This window comes from Myodes glareolus, chromosome 6 (genome assembly GCF_982192425.1).
Source record: "Myodes glareolus chromosome 6, mMyoGla1.1, whole genome shotgun sequence".
Classification (NCBI taxonomy): Eukaryota; Metazoa; Chordata; class Mammalia; order Rodentia; family Cricetidae; genus Myodes; species Myodes glareolus.
The window spans coordinates 33842046-33860659 of NC_142031.1; the positions used below are offsets into that span (position 1 = coordinate 33842046).

Genomic DNA, 18614 nt, shown 5'->3' on the forward strand with positions numbered 1-18614 from the left:
ACAGACTGAATGAGGGCCCTGTTCTACAGAGATCTGACATTTAAATGTATAAGCTCTACGTGCAATTTTGCTTAAGATTGTCAGTGTTGTTTTGGAGTCTTTTCTAAAAATCTAGATGTCACACCATTGCAGATAAAATTATCCTTAATTTATGCGATAGCTTTCCATTTGAACACAAAAGTGTAGCTTTAACAGTTTCCTTTCTTATTTATTTTGGCACTCATACTTAATATGAGCGGGGAAAGCTGATTTTCTGAGTTCTGTATATGAAGGGCAATAGTTTGAATGAAGAAAAATCAAAGATGTATAACAACAAGTCACCAACAAAAGAACTAAAGATAAGCTATTATTTGATAAATGACTAAATTGGTATTATATTTGAATTTTCAGTCGGAATAAGCAAAGGGAGGGCTTCCCTTCATTTAAAATATAAATGAGTTATTAAAATCCTTGGAGTTAGGAAGCAAAAATATCAGGTGTATTTGATTGATTATGCCTTATTTGTATTGACTGAATAATGTCTTTAGGAAATGTGATCGACAGAGAACACTTGGTGAAAGCATGGGAAGGACAAAGGGTATAAGGAATTTAGAATGGTTTTGTAGTATATTTATAATTAACACCAATTTAAATGTTGCATGAACACAGAGCTAACAAATTACTTTCAAATTTGTCAATATTTTACAGTCTTGATACTACAGAACAAAAACAAGGAAAATCTCATGTTCACATGGAAGTTCATGACCTAGATTAATTTGTTGTCAATTAGAGCAATATTATAAATATAAGCCTAATTAATAGAAATAAAAATCTATATAATTTAGTTTGTACACTCCAGTTTGACTCAAACAATGAAAAAATCACAGTGATAGTCAGCTGGTGATGGTGCATGCCTTTAATCCCAGTGTTCGGAAGTCAGGGTAGGTGGATTTTTGAGTTTGAGGCTAGCCTGGTCTACATAGAGAAACACTGCTTAGAAAAATTAAATAACAATGGCCTCCTGCAAGCACAGTAATAATATCAGGAAAAGGTCAGCCCTTTGAGTGAACATTTAACTGGGGCTACTTTAATCTTCATCTTGGGAACATTTAAAATTAGAGATTCCTCCCACTTTCTGTAAGTCTCCATGTAGTTCCGCTATGGAATTTCTCTGTTTTTTTTTTCTTTTTTTTTTTTTGAAGCACTTCACCAGTCAGACTCCTGCCAGCTCCTCACTAAAAAATCTTGCAAATGTTTGCTTTAAACCAATGATTTCTTCAAATTCAAGTAGAAGGTCAGCTTCCAGTCTGCTCCAGTTCACGGGGGTCATATATTTTAGCACAAATTCTTTAATTGATATGTATGTATTTATTTATTTATTTAGATGGCTAGTTAGTTGATTTTTTTAACCTCCCTCTCACCCCTCAACCTGGACCTTCTTTAGAATATCTCTCCAGTTTCTATAGACTGAGCACAAGGAAAAGGTTCAGAGGGAGGAATGCTGACAGGCAGGCAGTGCTACTGTCCGTGGTCCTGAAGCTGCATTGTTCCAGATGAACTTGGTTTCTAAAGTTTGCATTTGGTATCCTTTGTCCACCTTTCCCAGGACGTGTCAAGCGGTGACGGGAAAGAATAACAAAGTCAAGGAGACATTGGGAGAGAAAGATAGAGGATCATATAGAGGTAACTAAAAGACAGGAGGACGATTGAGTTCCAGGTGGTTTCCAAACAACTGCAAATTTGCAGTTTAGGAGCAACAGTGGATGAAACTATCGCGGACACAGCCAAAGGTGAAAGGGTAATCGGAATGCGAGCACCCAGTCATTCAGGGCCATCTAAGCATGGCATGAACAAAGGACTCAGTGGACGAGGGTTACAGATGGAATAATCATCGTTTGCATTCCAATCTGCCATAAGCCGTCTTCCACTTTTCCCACTTTAGTGTAGTACAGACAAAGCCAAAGTTGTCATTCCGCTCTGTGGTCGAACAAAGACAATTGTAACTTAGGCTTCTCGCTGAATGTAGCTGTGTACCGTTTTTGACTCTAAGCATGTCTCACAGACCCAATCACAGTTAGACCCCACTTCTGACTGGCAAGGCACACGTGTCTCTTATTCATGTTTCCGACTTGTGTAACCCCTTGGAGGACAGAGAGTGACCTTAAACATTTTGGATACTTCAACATGCTAGAGTGCTTAACAAAGACAATTGCAATGCCTTCCATAGAAACTGCATCCACAGAGGTTTTGTTAAACAGCTTCAGCCCTCTTTCCTCTAACAGTCCCATCCTCTTTCAGGTTTTCCCGCGTTCGGAGAATCCAGGTCCTCCAGGGCCCTGGCCTCCTGCTGCCACGTGGTCCAGTCTTTCTGAGTATGAATCTCCATTCAGTCCTCCATCACCAATGCAGATCATTCAGGAGCCCAGCCCCTCCTGGCCCGGCTGCATCAAGCTCCTGGTCCCCGCCCAGAGGGTAACGCCATTGCCATGGAGACGGCACCTGCGCCCTCTGTGGCGCCTGTCTCCAGTCCCGCCCCTCGGGCGCTCCCGGGCCGCGCGCCCGCGTGCTCATCCTTTGCCAGCCCGGGCAAGTCGCGGGCACGCGCCAGCGAGCGAGAAAGCGGCTACGCGTGCGCACTGGGCACCTCCCCTAGCGGCGATCCGGGCCGCTGCCGCTCGCTAGGGCAGGACGCGGGGCGGGCGGGGGGAGGGGGGAGCGGCTTTGCTGGCAGCCCTGAGTGAGGCGGAGACCCGGGTGGAGCGGGCGGCACCGCACCTCGGCCAGAAGCAGCTGCAGCAGCTGCCCTAGTCCCCACCGCCGCCTCTCCAGCCGTTCTGTCATTCCAAGCCAGCTGCTGCAGACAGAGGACGAGGAGGAGGAGGCGAGAAACTCCCACCGACCCACAGAGGTGAGTCCCGAGCACAGCATCCTCCATCCTTGCCTGCCTCCCTCCTTTCCTGCCTCCCTCCCTTCCTCTCGATCCTCCCCTCCCTCCCGCTCGCTCCCCAGCCCTCCCGCCCTCATCCTTCCCAACATCCCTCTCTCCTCTCCGGTCCTTTCTTCCTTCCAGCCTTTCTTTCATCCCTTTCTTCTTTTACCCACCTTTCCTTTCCACCCTTTCTTTCTTCTCTGTTTCTCTTTCGGTCACTCACCCTCCAGCTCGTCTTTTCACGCCTTTTATCTATCTTCTCTTCATCTTACCCCCTTCTCAACCTCACCCCTTTCCCGGTGGGTGGGATGGTGGGGAGCATCCTTTCCTGCTACAACTGTCCGGATTCAGGGGCTTCTGGAAAATTGGTCTCATGAACCAAGAGCGGCACTGTCGCTCAGAGAATGCCCTGCAGTTCTTTACATTGTCAGGATTAAGGGTCAAGTTGGATAGAGTACTGGGAACTGGGAAGGACTAGAGTCCAGGAACAATCTATGGATATGTGCTATAAAGGATGGGGGTGGGGAGGTTGTCACTTAGATGTGTTTCCAAATGCCCCCCACTCCCCTCTTAAGCAGTTTCTTCCTTTCTTTTTTTTCCTCCTTGGAATTGCTTTTTCCCAGTGTGTATCACACTAATTTAAAACCCAGCTTTCTCTGCTTTGATTGTTGTCTCCATGAGAAACCACAAGGAAAGAGAAGCCGGGAAGGGAACAAGAGAGAAAGAGGGGAGGGGTGGGAAGGGTGGCACAGTGGAAGCCTGTATCCCTTCCCCTAGGCCTTTCTGGATTGACATTTTCAAGCCACCGGCCTAATATTCAGCTTGGACTTGAACCTGTGTGTCCTTGGCTCTGTCACTACCTACTTCACAGACAGAAACTCTCTCAACTTTAATGCCCCGTGCATTACACATTGTGTTTTGCTTGATATGCAAAACACCCGGAGAACTTGGTTTGAGGCAATAGGAAGATCCACTTTTTGTTCATCCCTGGTTAACTTCAGGAGACGGAGAACGGCTAGCCAGTTATTGCAGAATGAGACTGTACTTTGCTGTCTTGTAAACATATCATTTCGATAGCGTTAGCTGTGTGATAGGATTCAGCACAGGCACTCTCAGTCCTTCTCAGCCACCTTATTGAAACCCTGATACCTGAAGAAAAAATGTTCCAGGTGACTGTGTCCATACCCAGATTCACACTTATTGAAAAGTTGAATTGCCTCTGGGGTTATTGTTAAGAATTTAAAATCTTCAGTCAATTTTTCATCAGTTCCTTGCACTGAAAATTGTGTTTGACATTGCTTCCTTTAGCTTCACCTCTGACTCTTCTGTCTGTGTCAAGGATGGCATGGCAGTTCTCCTGTTTGCAAGTGTTGTTTCTAAATGATTGACTTACACAGCGGTTACTTAGCTAGCAGGACAGCAGTGCTGGCTCGTTTATCATCTCAGTGAGTCTAATTGTATGCATAAGATAAACTGGAAAAATTAAAGATTTATGCTTTGTCCTGTTGAAATTCTTCTGAGCATCAACACCTCCCCCAACCTTAACTTTAAGAAAACCTAAATTTTAATACATAAATAGTATGTACAGAGGGACCGAAACTAGATTCGCTGAAGTTGCCAGTCAATAACAATAGTATGGAGTAAGTTTAGGATTTATTCCTTTTACTGAAATTTCTATGACATTCCAACAGTGTAATAGGCACTTTTGCATTTTATGTGAATGTTCGGTAGGAGTTAAAATGAAGAGAATTGCCTTCTTAAGTGGCAGAGTGCAGCTCTGACCAACAGCGGATACCGAAGATCATGCGGATTAGTGTTTGGGAAGTGTATGATATTAGGAATCAAGAGAGGCCTCCCCCTTTCTTTTGCCCTGGAGGAATGCTGCTCCTTTCATGGCTTGGCAGGCTTATCATCCATGTGGCAGAAGCTTGGCTGAAGTATCGTTTACAAATGTCTCCAGGTAGAAATGTGGTCAACCGTGTATGTATTTGAGTGGTTATATTAGCTGACTGTGAATTTGCACACAGGTGGGCTTTGACTATTGGTGTTTCTTTTCTTGTCCTGAGTTTCAGCCAGTGGAAAACTTTCATGGCAATTTTATGGGGATGCTAAGTTTCTTTTGTTCTAACTTACTTTCAAATGCCATTTTCCCTGCCAATCTATTACACTTGCTTTGTGGAGTTCTGAGTGTGGGAGGAGCAGTCCCTCATCAGCCTGTTTTTTTCTATGTTGCAGTTTTTCTGCTCGGAATGATGAGCTACTATCTCAGAAAGGAATACAGTGCTCACTATGGCTCGAAAAGCACATTTTATCTGACTCTTGCTTATAAATATTCATCAATATTGTGAAAGCAGACTGAAGTTATTGAAGAAATAGAAAATAAAATATTTTGTTTATGACAATATCTTAGGAGAGTAGATGAGTGAGATGAATAAAATATGAACCAGAAAAAGAATGAATGCATAAAGAGGCAATTAGATGTAGCTGGCTGTAGATGTAAGCTATACTTCAGCCGTATAGCTTAGTGATAGTTCCCTTGCTCAACGTGTTCTAGGCCCTGGACTTATTCCATAGCACCCCCCAAAACAGAACACAAATAAATAAATAAATAAATAAAACAGTTTGCCACCTTAACTAACAAACACATTCACATACATGTGACTGTGACTTCTCAAGAACTTTATCTCCCGAAGCATCTGCCTTTTATTGCATGGGTCTTTAAAATACAAAGACTTCATAGAACATGTTGTGAGCCCCACATGAAATATTCTGCATATGTCTCTTATGCCTCCCTCTTTTCAAGCTCTTGACACATATGTATAGTAATATTGCCTAGTGTGAGCTGCAGAAAAAAGGTGTAAAGAAGAAAAAGACGCTGTCTTTGGCATCAGCTCATAGGTTAGTTGAAGATAAAAGGTATTTGCAGTAGGTCCGGTTTCACAGCTGCAATGAGCTAGATCTTTGGAGAAAGTTTCCAAGATGAGTTCAGTTTCTCTTGCTTAAGAACACTGTGTCCTTACCTGCAATGTAAGAAACTTGCTTTTTCAGTGGTATAAGATTATGGTGCATGGAGTTTGCTTTGACGTCAAATGTGTTTAGTACAGAACTTGGAGCAAGATATGTTTTAAATTAGTATTATTTTAATTAGGTGGACAGTTTTTTTTTTAAAAAAAAACCATTCCAACATTGTATATAGAATTATGCACCTCAAAGATGGAAGAGAGCTATGACAGCAGTTCTGAAGGGGACAGATGTTTGTGTGACCATGAAAAATGTTTTATTTAGTAGGAGCACTCAAGCTTGGGTGGAAATCCCAGAGAAGAATGTCAAATAGTATGGGTACCACAGCTGGAGTCAAAGCAGAAATGGAAGAGGAAGCTTGGTATGATGTGAGGCGTATCAACAAGGCTATTCATGTTTTGGACTACTGATTAAATTGGTGAATATTTTAAAGGTGTTAAACATATTATCATAGTGAGTATTCTGCTGCCTCAGACAAGTCAATTGACTGTACCATGGTATACACTTTGTCACTGGAGATTCAGTTAGCAGTTAGCTGCTTTTAATTTTACTTCCATGTCATCGCATCTAGTCCTCCATCTTATCATAAGACACAGAGCCCGAACAATGGGCCACAGTTAGACCCACAGTATTCTTTTTTTTTATTTTATTTTATTTTTGTCTTAAACTGTGAGGTAGAGAAAACTCTTGATACTTCCTAGACAATAATGGTTTAATATTATCATGATCACACCTCTTTTTGTTTTTTCTTACATTCCAGGATGATATATCTCTTTAGAAGATGTTTTATTTTTACATACACAAAGCCACAACTTCTGGAAGTAATTCTATTTCTTGGAGCTTTCTATTTTACTGATGATATTATCCAGTTACTAATTTTCCTTTTCATGAGGATACAAAAACATTCATGATTCCAAGAGTATTCTTGTTTGGTATTTTGTTGGTGAACTAACACATGGTGAAAACGAAAGTGTCTGTATGGAACTTGTCCTGATCACACTGAAGATCTGGAGGGGCAAATGTTCGTAGACAACCTCTGCTGGTTAGTCTTCAATTTTACTTGCGGTTCATAGGCTATTCTGTGGAATATGTTCACCTAACACTGGAAGTGGTAGGTAGGAATTTACATTCATCTGAAAATAGATTTCCAGGAAGTTCTCTCTGCAAGCAAGTTCAAAGTAGCCCTGTTTGTAATGCTTTTGTTTAATTTGATTTTAATGGGTGCACACAGCTTCATTGCCTTTTCCCTAATAGTAAAAAAGTTTTTCTTATATTTATTTTAATAGTTCTAATCACATATAGAGTTGATCTCAGCTTAACTTATATTAGTCATAAGTAAGTGTATTTCCAAAAATGTATAAAATAGAAGCTGGAATCTTAAAAATGTTTATTATTATTATTATTATTATTATTATTATTATTATTATTATTATTATTATTATTTTACACTTTCACACGTGTCATACATACTGACTACTGTATGTCACCCCCATCTTCTTACCACATCTCCCGTTCCATCCTCTTCACAAATATCTTTCAGATATGTTGTTTGTTTTATTTGTACTCATTGAGATTAACCAGAACTGCGTATTTAACAGTGGATATATAAGGATCCGTTGTATCTATTGGGCTCAGCAGGTGAAAGGTAGGTTGTCTTTCTTGACTGATTGTTGATGAGGCAGGTCTTGTGTGGGTTCAGTGCAGGAAGCTATAGTTGTGAGTTAATGAAAATAATGGGTGTATAGAGTCTAAAAGATGGCATTTCACAGCCTTCTTGTCTTCCAGCTTTTATACACAGCTGGCCGTCCCTTCCACAGTGTTCTGAGTTTGTTCCATAAGTGACTTGTTTAGGGATGTGGTGTTTTTATTTTCTACTTGAGATTCATTCTTTGTTTAAGATTTTTAAAAGATTCCACAGATCTAAATAAAATATGTAAGATGTGTCATTTCTACGAGAAACAGATGACTTTGAAAAGGAAGTATTTTGGGTATTTTTAGTTTCCTAGTATGATTTTTCACCTTTAACATGAATTTGAACACAACCACAAATATATATTGACATCTATTTGAAATGATTGCTCAGGGAATATTATAACAACAGAAAGTGATGGTCTCATGTTATAACACTTATTATTTCAGGCCTTTACTATGAAAAAGAATATCATTACTCCTTTGAAATGAAGGTTTGGTCCATAAACACAGCTCTTATATCATTATTTTCATGTTTAATGATGATAGGAATTTCTATGTGTGAAACATAGTTGTTTTCCCTATTAGTTAAAGATAGTTAACAAATAGAAAGATTGAGTAAGGATGACACAAAATGGATGAATTTTGTATATTAATAAGTATTAATAAACAAAATTATATAAATTTGCAACTTCCTGTTCAGTTAGGAGTTTCTTATATTTTCACTGTCATAATAATACAATCCATGTTTTAATTGTTATTAATGCAGGATTATATGTATATATATGCATTAAATAGACGTATTGTTTCTGTATCTGTATTGAATATATATGTATTTCCATGCCGTGAGTGTGTTTATGCTCGTGTGTGTGTGTGTGTGTGTATGTGTGTATGTATGAAAGAGAGAGAGAGAGAGAGAGAGAGAGAGAGAGAGAGAGAGAGAGAGAACAAGGGTAGTCACTTACCACGGCACACATTTGGAGGTCAAAGGACCACATTAGGCGTCATTTCTCATCTTCCACTTTGAGACAGGATTGTATGTTGTGAATCTCCTTTCTGAAGTCCCCATCTCTTTATAAGAGTTCTGAGATTACAGGTATATTCTACTATGGTGACGGGGTTCAAATGAGGGTATATGCTTGTGTAGCAATCACTGTATCTTCTTGACTTACACCACACACACATACCACATATGTGAGTATACATATTTAATTCAATAAATAGTTTTGAAAACTAAAACATGGATGATAAATGAATGTAAACTCACACATGGTTTATGTGTGGTGGTCAGAAAACAATTTGCTAGAGTTCTTTCTTTGTACATTCCAGAGTTTGAACTGACAAACCTTTGCAAATTTTTTTTTTTTTTGCCTTCTACGGAAAGACTTTGTACAGTAGTTTTAACAAAATTTCCGATTACATTCTTCTGAATGCATGTGCACGTGTGCTCACCCCTCCACAAGCCACAGCCCCATGTTGTTGAGACATCATTTTTGCCTTAGAGATGTATTTTATGTTGCAACCAAAACAACCAATTTGTTTAATCAAATAGCTTGTTCACTTAGATGTTTTCTGCCTAGGATCACTATATTCAACGTACAGAATATTTCTTTCTTTATGTGATTTTCCTATAAATTGCTCAGGTTTTTGTCTTGCTTTTTCAGAATTTACTGTTTTAGATACTGATGTAGGTTGAAATACAGAATCCAAACCCACTGAGTATGTTGTCTGAGATTTGTTTATGATTTTGGATGGCATATTTCTTTTTTAAAATTATTTTTTCACTTATTTTACATATTGATAGTTTCCTCTCCCTCCTCTCCTTCTATTCCCCCACCACTTTCCTCTCCTCTGTTTCTGTCCAAAAAGGAGCAGGCCTCCCATGGATATCAACAAAGCATGGCATATCATGGTGGGACTGAGCTCCTTCTTTGTTTTAAGGCTGGGCAAGGCAGCCATGTGTGAGTAATAGGCTCCTAAAAGCCAGTTCAAGCGTTAGTGACAGTCCCTGATCCCACTGCTAGGAGATAGGTGTATTTCTGAAAGGAAATATAGAGGAATTGTTGTGTGAATTTTGAGCTAGGCAAATATTTATTAAGCCTAAAGAGCACTAATTGTGAAATTTAAATTATATTAAGAGTAACAAAATTAAATGACAGCATTTTTGTTTTTCAAGATACATGGCCAATGCTACATTTGTGTATCTCTTTCTCTTGTGCATGTGACAAGGGGCTTGAAGTTGAGAGAGAGAATCTCTCTTCTCAATAAGAAGACAAAGATCTATGGAAAAGTTAGTCAACAGTCTGCAGATGTGGTTCACACAAGAAGATTTACAAATGAAAATGTCTGCATAGAATGGCACTTGGGTCTTTTTGTGTGTGTGTGTGTGTGGTGTGTATTCATATGTATGTGTGCACGAGTGCACATGCACACATGTTCACATACATGTAGAGATCAGAAATCAATGTTGGGTGCATTCTTAGATCCTTCTTGACTTTATTGAGCTGGTCTCTTGCGGAGCCTAAAATTCACCATCTTGGGATAATCTCGCTAACCAGCTTGCCCAGAGAAACCCCTTGTTGCTTACTCAGGATTGCTGAGGTTACAGGTGATTCCTACACCTGTCCAGCATTTACACAGGTGCTGAGGACACGGACTTGGGTTCCTAGAACTGTGCATCGTGTGCTTTAGCCACAGAGCCATGTCTGCAGTCCATGTGTTTAATTCCTTTACTCATTTAAATGATAAAATAAAAAAACATACAGATTAGAGCTAAGGAGTGGCACAGTAATTAAGAACACTTGCTACTCTTGCAGAGGACCCAGCTGCCTCTAACTCCAGGTCTGGGGGATTAGAAGCTTCTGTCCTTCACAGGTACCTGAACTCATGTGCCCATGCCCACACATAAACATATATTTGGAAATAAAATAAAACCTTAAAAACCAATGTCACAACATTAATCGTGAAGTTTCAAAATTGTGAAAATAAACATCAAGCTTAGAGGAGAATGAGAAACAACTGTATATGATACTTATACATGACAAATAAGAATGCGATACTTTGGGAAACAGCCTGAAACCTCTAATTTTAAAAGCGCTTTTATTCCATGACTGAGAAAATAAAAAGCATATAGAAACTTTCTTATGAAATCTGTAACAGTTTTACTCACAGCACCTTGAATCTAAAACAGCCCCAGACTCCATCAAATCCCCATCTAAGGTTATTTCTTTCAAAAAAAATTAGCATATCTGATGGTGGTGGTGGTGAATGTATGAGCTCGTAAGTGCACTGTGAAAACCAGTTGTGTACAACCTGTCTCCAGAAGGAAAGAGAGGCATTGAAAGGACTTGTGAAAGTGTTCAGATATCAGTGGGATGGACCTTAGGTATAGAACTGTGCACTGCTCTTCCTCAGTGGCCTGCTGCTCTGGCCTCACTGAGTGTTGACCTCATGTGCAGTAAGACTCTGGCAGCTGCTCTGGTTTCTAGCGGACTGTAAGCAGAAGCCTCTAAATGAGGGCACTTTTGCCAGAAGCCATCCTGCAGCCCGCTCTCTTCTCTGACTGCTCAACACTGGGCAGAGTCAGTGGAAGGACTGACAAGCAGAAGAAAGTGAATGACGAGTAAGCCTCCTCGTTTGTAAAAAAGCGCATTTACAGGCCGCCACGGCATTCTCAGTAAATTGGAGAGAGTTTGAAGCAAAAGGCCCTGTGGGTTTGGGGACAGCCTGTTATTTTGGGCATGTGAGTAAAAACAGGTATCAGAGGGTACTCTGGAACATAAGGAAAGGATTCAAATTGTGGCCTAAAGGGTGAGCTGGAAGGGCAAGGAATGTAGATTCAAGGGACCAGTTGAAAGTGGGTAAGCACACAAACATTGCCAAGTAGTGTGAAGCAAGCAGGACCCATGGGGTTGGGACAGGAGGCAAAGTTAGTGTTGGCAATAGTCTGGGATCCAGGCAAGCTAGTTTGATTGCAGTTTGCCCATCTGTGAAATCAGGACCTCAGGCAAGAAGGTTTACATGTTTCGCTTGTTCAGGATGAAGCCAAAACAGTAATTATTCTTGAACTGTTCTCTAAGGTAATTTTCATGGATAGAAACTATACATTTCCATGGATAAAATACTTATTTTTTCTATTTTTCTATTACAGTCCCTTCACAAATAATTGTTGGTTGAATTTAATCTCTGAACCAGCTCCATCTTCGAGTAAATCCTACAGGTTTCTGTTCTAATTTGTCAGTCACTCATTACATATTTTCATGTAAGGCATGAAAACCATTGTGTGTACCTGTGTGTGTGTTTGCATGTGTGTGTGTGTGTGTGTATGTGTGAAGAATATCGGTTCAGAATCCATACAAGAGTAAGACAGGGCATTTGCTCTCACTAGTTGACTGCCTACCCACAGATATAAAACAGTTTTCTGAGCAGTTTAATGCTACATGGTAGAGGGTGAAGTACTCTTCTCTAACGCTGCAGTTTCATGGCTCAGAAATCCAGGCTGTCACTAAAGGAAAACTCAGTTCCTGTAATAATGAAATTAAGAGAATAGAAGGGAAGGTGATCTTACATTAGAAACTTTGTCTTCGTTCCAGACTTGGTCTGGGACTGGCCACAGCTGTCCCTGCAGGATGATGAATTCAGAGAGGAACAGTGGGAGAGATGGGGAAAAACAACATCCAGGAGACCCAAGACTAAGGCTCTCATGGCACATGCTGATCAAACAGCTGAAAGACAGACCCAGTGAGGAGACAAGCTGGGGCTGGAGAAATGTTGACACATTGTGTTCATGGAGGTATCTCAAGAATGAAACAAGAGATACATTGTTTAAAAAGAGCAGGATTTATCTTTGGTACTGACATGACTTCTGTCCAGAAAGTAACAAGGAAAATACGTGGGAAAGGCAAAACAAATTTGTAGTATAACTACCCACCTGATGAACATTTGGTAAAATTCTAGCCCCACCTCCTCATGACTATATTCTAGTTTATCTTACAGTGAAATCTTCTTAAAGCACTGCTTAAATCCTATCATTTTGTATCTTATTTTAAAACTAAATGTATTTTATCACTTTCCAGCATAATAAAAATTCTTCTACATGTTTTTGAGATACATCACATCTATTGGAATATAGTATTTTATTATATACAGTTGAAAAATGCCTGATATGCTTTGCCTTCTAGTATGGGTAACATACTAACTTTGGGAACCTTCTTCAGACACACCTGGAAATAGGTAGCAAATGCCTATGTTGAAGGTGGTTATTAGTGGGTGTGTAAATGTTCAAGCATACACACACACACACACACACACACACGCACGCACGCACGCACGTGCCCGCACACACACATGGGGGTGAGCAGACGATGCCCTTTACATATGTATCATTTATGGTGGTAATTCCAGTACCAGGGGATCTGATGCCCTCTCTGGCCTGCAAGTACCCTGCATCTACATGGTGCATATACACTCAGCACATAGACATAAAATCAATAAATCTTTTTAAAGAGGAAAATACCACCATGCTAGTATCTGATGGTCTCCAACTTTAGGTTTTCATTTCTGGCTATCATTTGCTGTTCAGTGTGGGTCCTCTGTGGGTTCTGCAGGTTTTGTGCCTCCATAGTCAGTTTGTTTTGCTGTTTTGCCATTTCAGGAAAGACTGTAAGGAACATCTTTTTACAGGTTTCTTTTCCACATGGACCAGCGCCTTATGTTTTAATGCTGCTAACTACAACTGCTAGTGCAGGAAGTGTGTTCACTTTCTACTTTGATAGTTAATGCTAGGCTTCTTTTAAAATAGTATACAAATTCTGTTCTACCTGCAAGTCTGAAATTGCCTGATTCCACATCTCTATGCAAATACAAGATAATTTTGTACATATAAAAGTTTGCCAGTAAGTACACGAGAGGGATTTTTTTTTCTCCTGTGACGTCTAGAGAGTCTGTTTCCTTTCTGTGTAGTGATCTGGTGACTGCTTCTGCTGGGAGTTGTGTGCTTTTAGGGTGAACCTTTTACATGAATTCACTCTGTGCATCTTAGAAGAGGTATTTTTTTTTTCATTCTTGAAATCAGGATAGAGTGTCATAATCTCTGTAGCATAGAGTATGTTGTGAGATCCAAATGTTTTTCCTTTTCTAAGCTTCATATTTACTCTTATACCCCTTTAAAAAGAAGACTATGGTGATCCAACAGTTATTAAATTTCAGAACTAGCATTTTGGTATTTTGGTATTTTGACCTTCAATTAAAGGTAATTTTGATGGAGAAGTGATTGCATCTTTTTGTCAGTCTCATTAGTTTTTTAGTTTTCATTCTCTATCTTTGAGGATCATGAATAGCTTTCCACGCAGAGGAGATCCTAATCATTTTGTGCTGTTTATTCGCATCTTATATCTAAGTTCTTCTGCTTATACTGTGGGGGAATTGGCAGCTTTCCTTTATAATTTCTAATGATTCTTCCATGGTACAAAGATCATGCCTTTTTGCTTTTTATACTTGGGTCACCTTTTTGAAACACGTTTCTATTTTAAAACATTTCTCTCTCACACATTTTTTTTCTTACAATTTCTATGACCATTTTAAAAGTTAAGGCAAGAAACTATTTATGAATATAATTTTCAGTGTTGGAGAACACTTGTCTACTGTGCAAGAGGCTTCAGGTTCAGTTCTAGTACTGGAAACATAATGGCAATACTTATTATAATAGTGAAAAATGAGATAATAGGTCATGAATCGAATACATTTTGCAAATGAAAAATAAACACTGATTTTCATATAGTTTCTGCTAATATTTAACTTAAAATATTTTTTCTAACATGGATTTAGTGAAATTTAGGTACTCCTTATTTCTGAAATACTTGGTCAAAACAGGAAACTTTAAAAAGAGATTCCAGATATCTATCTATTGGGTCCAAGGCATCTCAATTCACTAATATCCATATCTTTCTGTTTATGAACTCCTCTTTGGATGAGCCATATTGTAAAAATGAAATCCATATACTCTCTTGTGCATTCTAACTTGGCAATTTTTCTGGGCCTCTATGAATATTTTATGGAGATTGTTTTTCTATGTAGCTCCCAGGGGTCTGAAAGTATCTTTGTAAATTGCCATCCAGCTGACTGAACAATAATTTGCTTGATTTTGAAAATGTTCACTCTATGACATTTTTAAAAATTATAAGACAGCTATATTCTTTGGATATTTTGTGTCTTATTTAGTTATTTGTGTACTCAAGCATCTGTGCATGACAGCACCTCCCCTGCATCTAGCGCCGTTTCTTAGACATGTGGACGTACTAACTCAGTGGCTGCCTGACCCACGGGAGGCTTTGGTTGTCTCATGTTATTGGCCTGAGCTTACTTTTAAAAAGTAATTATTAAATTTCTTATAGTCTAAAGACCATATTTGTCAAGCTTGGAAAAAAGGTTAACTTTAGATTACTCCTATAATTTTCTAGCATGAAATTTTTTGATTTGTTTTAATTATATGTATATGTGTATATGATGTGTGGTTATGTGCATGTGAGTCAGGTACCCACAGAGACCAGAAGAGGACGTTGGATGCCCTGGAGCTGGAGTTATTGACAGTTGAGAAGCATCTGATATGAGTGCTGGGAACCAAGTGTGAGTCCTCTGCAAAAGTAGTTGGTGCTATTAACCATCTCTCCAGCCCCAAAATAATTATATTAAGTAAAAACTATCACTGATTATGCAAGTTGAGAAAATGGATTCATTGCTTTGAAATTTAATTATTCATCTGGTTTAGGTTTTATGCATATATTATATATATATAACTAATATTTTGTTATTTTATTCCTCCCCCTCTGCTTTCTCCCTCTATAATGGTCAAACTTGGGGCTCTAACACTCAGCTACATTCCTAGTACATATTTGTGCTAGCTTGTTTTATGTCAGTGACACAAGCTAAAGTCGTCTGAGTGGGGGGATTAAAAAATACCCCCATAAGCCTGGGCTGCAGGCAAAACTCTAGGGAATTTTATTACTGATTGATACAGGAGGACCCAGCCCATATGGATGGTGCCTCCGTAGAGTGATGGGGTCCCAAGTTCTATAAAAAAGCAGACTGAGCAATCCGTAAGGAGCAAGCACAAGCAGCGTTCCCTTACGGCCTCAGCATCAGCTCTGCCTACAATTTCCTTCTGTGTGTTCTTGTCCTAACTTCTTCTTCTTCTTCTTTTTTTTAATGATGATGAACTGGTATATGGAAATGTAACCAAATAAACTCTTTCCTTACCAAATTTTTTTATTGGTCACAATGTTTCATCAAAATAATAGAGAGCTTAACTGGGACAATATTTATTCCTAGTGAAGCCATTCCTCTTAAGACCTTATGAGTCACATAGTGTAATTAAATCTCATTTTTAGTTTCAAAACAAGCATTTTCCTTAAAGAATATTGAATGTGAATGTGAAATAAGTACATGTGTCAAGGCACAGTTCATGTAACCACATATCTTTATGGGTGCTGGAATATTATAGTTTAAAAAAATGTCAATTTCAGTATTTCTTTCTGTAAATAATTATAGCAATAAGGATGGATTAAAATAATACATTATAATTATGAATAAATTTTTCAGCCTATAGAAAATTCCTGGTTTTTATTGTTTGAATAATTTGATATGGAGCTATTTATCTGATGGAACTTTCTTGATCTCTGGGTGGCTTTGTACAGACAAGTTTTTTGTGCTGTTACTTCTATGAGTAGCTGAGTAGCTGACCCCTTAAGCCCAGGTCTGTTACTGTTCACGGTAGATTGTGAATTATTATCAGTTAAGATAGGTTAGCATGTGAAATATGCATTTGTGTTGAATATGAGTTAAAATGCTTCAAATCAAAATTAAAGTCCTGTGTCATTATTAAGCACTATATTAGGCAGAAGGCTACCAGAGTAGATTTTCTTTCTTGTGACTTGTTTCCGTGATAAAGAAAAAAATATTTAATAATGTAAAGTTATAGAAGTCTTCTCATATTATCAACTACAAAATATTATTGAAAGAAGTTAACAAAAACTTAAATAAATGAAAATGCATTAATATTCACAGACAGAAAAAGAAACATGATTGAAGAGACAAATTGATCCTCAGAGTCAATGCTATTGCTTTCTAATTACTAGTTTAAAAAAACAGAAATTGTTAAGTTCTCCCTATAACTCATTTGTTGCTTGAGCATAGTCAAAACAAATCTTAAAAATAAAAAACAAAATTGTAAGATACACACATAACATTTCTCAAGCTGATTGAAGAACTGTTGTGATTAAGACTATCTGACTGCGGAGTGAGAATAGGCATAGAGATCCTCAGAGTAAAAGTGAACATTCAGAAGCAAACCCATATATTTAAATCAACTGATGTTTCAACATGGGTGACAAGTTAATTCAGTGATCAAGAGGATAGTCTTTGATGGTGACTATCAAAGTCTTTGATGGTGACTTTGAAACATGAACCAGCAGATAAAGACCCTTTGATTCTGATGATTGGAGTCAAACCCCCAAACTCATGTGGTGGGAGAAAAGAACCAATTTCAATAAATTGCACTCTGACCTCCGTGTGTGTGCTATGATACACATTTAATTCACACTTTATATAAATATATGTAACTAAAAAAGAAAATTTATTGAAATAAATGGGGCAATGAATGATACATGAAAAGGAATGAATTTGGACCATTTGCTTCACCTTACCTACAAAATTAACTTTAAATACATCTTATTCCCAAATGTAGTAGCTAAATCTAATACATTTCAGAGAAAGTATCGTTATCAATCTTGAATAGGCAGTGCCTTCTTAGCTGTAATGACCAAACTGAAAAAACAAAACAACAAAACAAGCAAAAAAACAGAGAATAACAGGTTAAAACGTTTAGCACATCAAAGCCAACATCAAGAAAACTGGAAAACTGAACAAAATGCAAATAGGAACAGTTTCTTCAATATTTAAAAAAGTGTTATAATAATAAAATACCTGAATGAAAATAAGAGCATGATTATAATACAGACCATAACGCCTTTTATAGGGGACATCCATCAAATAAGCACATTAAAAGATGTAAATGCCACTAATCATCGGGTGAGTACAAATCAAAAGCTGAATGAAATACCTGTATGCGGTTACTAGACATCCTCAAAGCAAAAAGCTTCAGAAGCAGATGCTAGTGAGTTGTAGAGGAACTGGAGCCAAATATGACACAGTGTAGTCGCAGTGGAAACAGCTGGCAATTCCCCAGATTTTAAGTTTGGAGTTATTGTGTGATCTAAGATTTCTACTCATTAGTATATCCTTAAGAGAAGTAAAGATGAATGTTCACAGGAACCCTGTGCTTTCATGTTATAACAACATCATTCGCCACAGCAGAGAAGTAGAAAGAGCTGATTCCTGTCAATTAAAAAGTGACTAGAATATGATCCATTTGTTCAAGGAGAAAATATTCAGCAATCAATATGACTAGTCACTGATAAGTTTAAAAGTCTAAAGGTATTATGCTAAATGAAAAGAAACAGGCACAAGATGCTATATCTTTATAAAACATACAGAATTATCAAATCTATATAGATGGAAGCTAGACAAACCAGGGCCAGGGATTGGAGGAGGGGAAGAGAAGGGACTGGTGCCAAAGAAACTGATTTTTGTATGTATGATGATGGAATCAGTGATGGTTGCACATATTCTTCATATATGTATACCTCAAACATCCTTGAATTATACAATTAGAATCTGTGGCATTATTGCAGATAATTTATTTTTCAAAATGAAAGCAAACAAATCAACTGATTATTTTTAGTTTTATTAAAAATGCAAATTAATTCTTGTTATATTTTTAAACCCTAATTTTTTCAAAGTCTTTAATTTCATGACGTATGATGTCTGACTAGAACATTATTTTTCTCTCACCCATCCATTATATGATAAAATGTGTGTGTGTGTGTGTGTGTGTGTGTGTGTCTACAATAGTATTGAATCTAAGAAGAGACATAGAATTTAA

General features: G+C 38.3%; 1 protein-coding gene across 2 annotated transcripts in view; it reads left to right on the forward strand.

Moving 5' to 3' along the window:
* Nucleotides 1-2713: 2713 nt before the first annotated feature.
* Nucleotides 2714-18614, forward strand: part of Ctnna2 (catenin alpha 2) — a 1097293-nt gene continuing 1081392 nt past the window's right edge. The window contains exon 1 of one of the 2 annotated variants that reach the window (XM_048416544.3): nucleotides 2714-2887. The gene's annotated coding sequence lies outside the window, so the exon portion shown is untranslated. The remainder of the gene's footprint in view (nucleotides 2888-18614) is intronic. The other variant, XM_048416545.3, reaches the window with a different exon arrangement.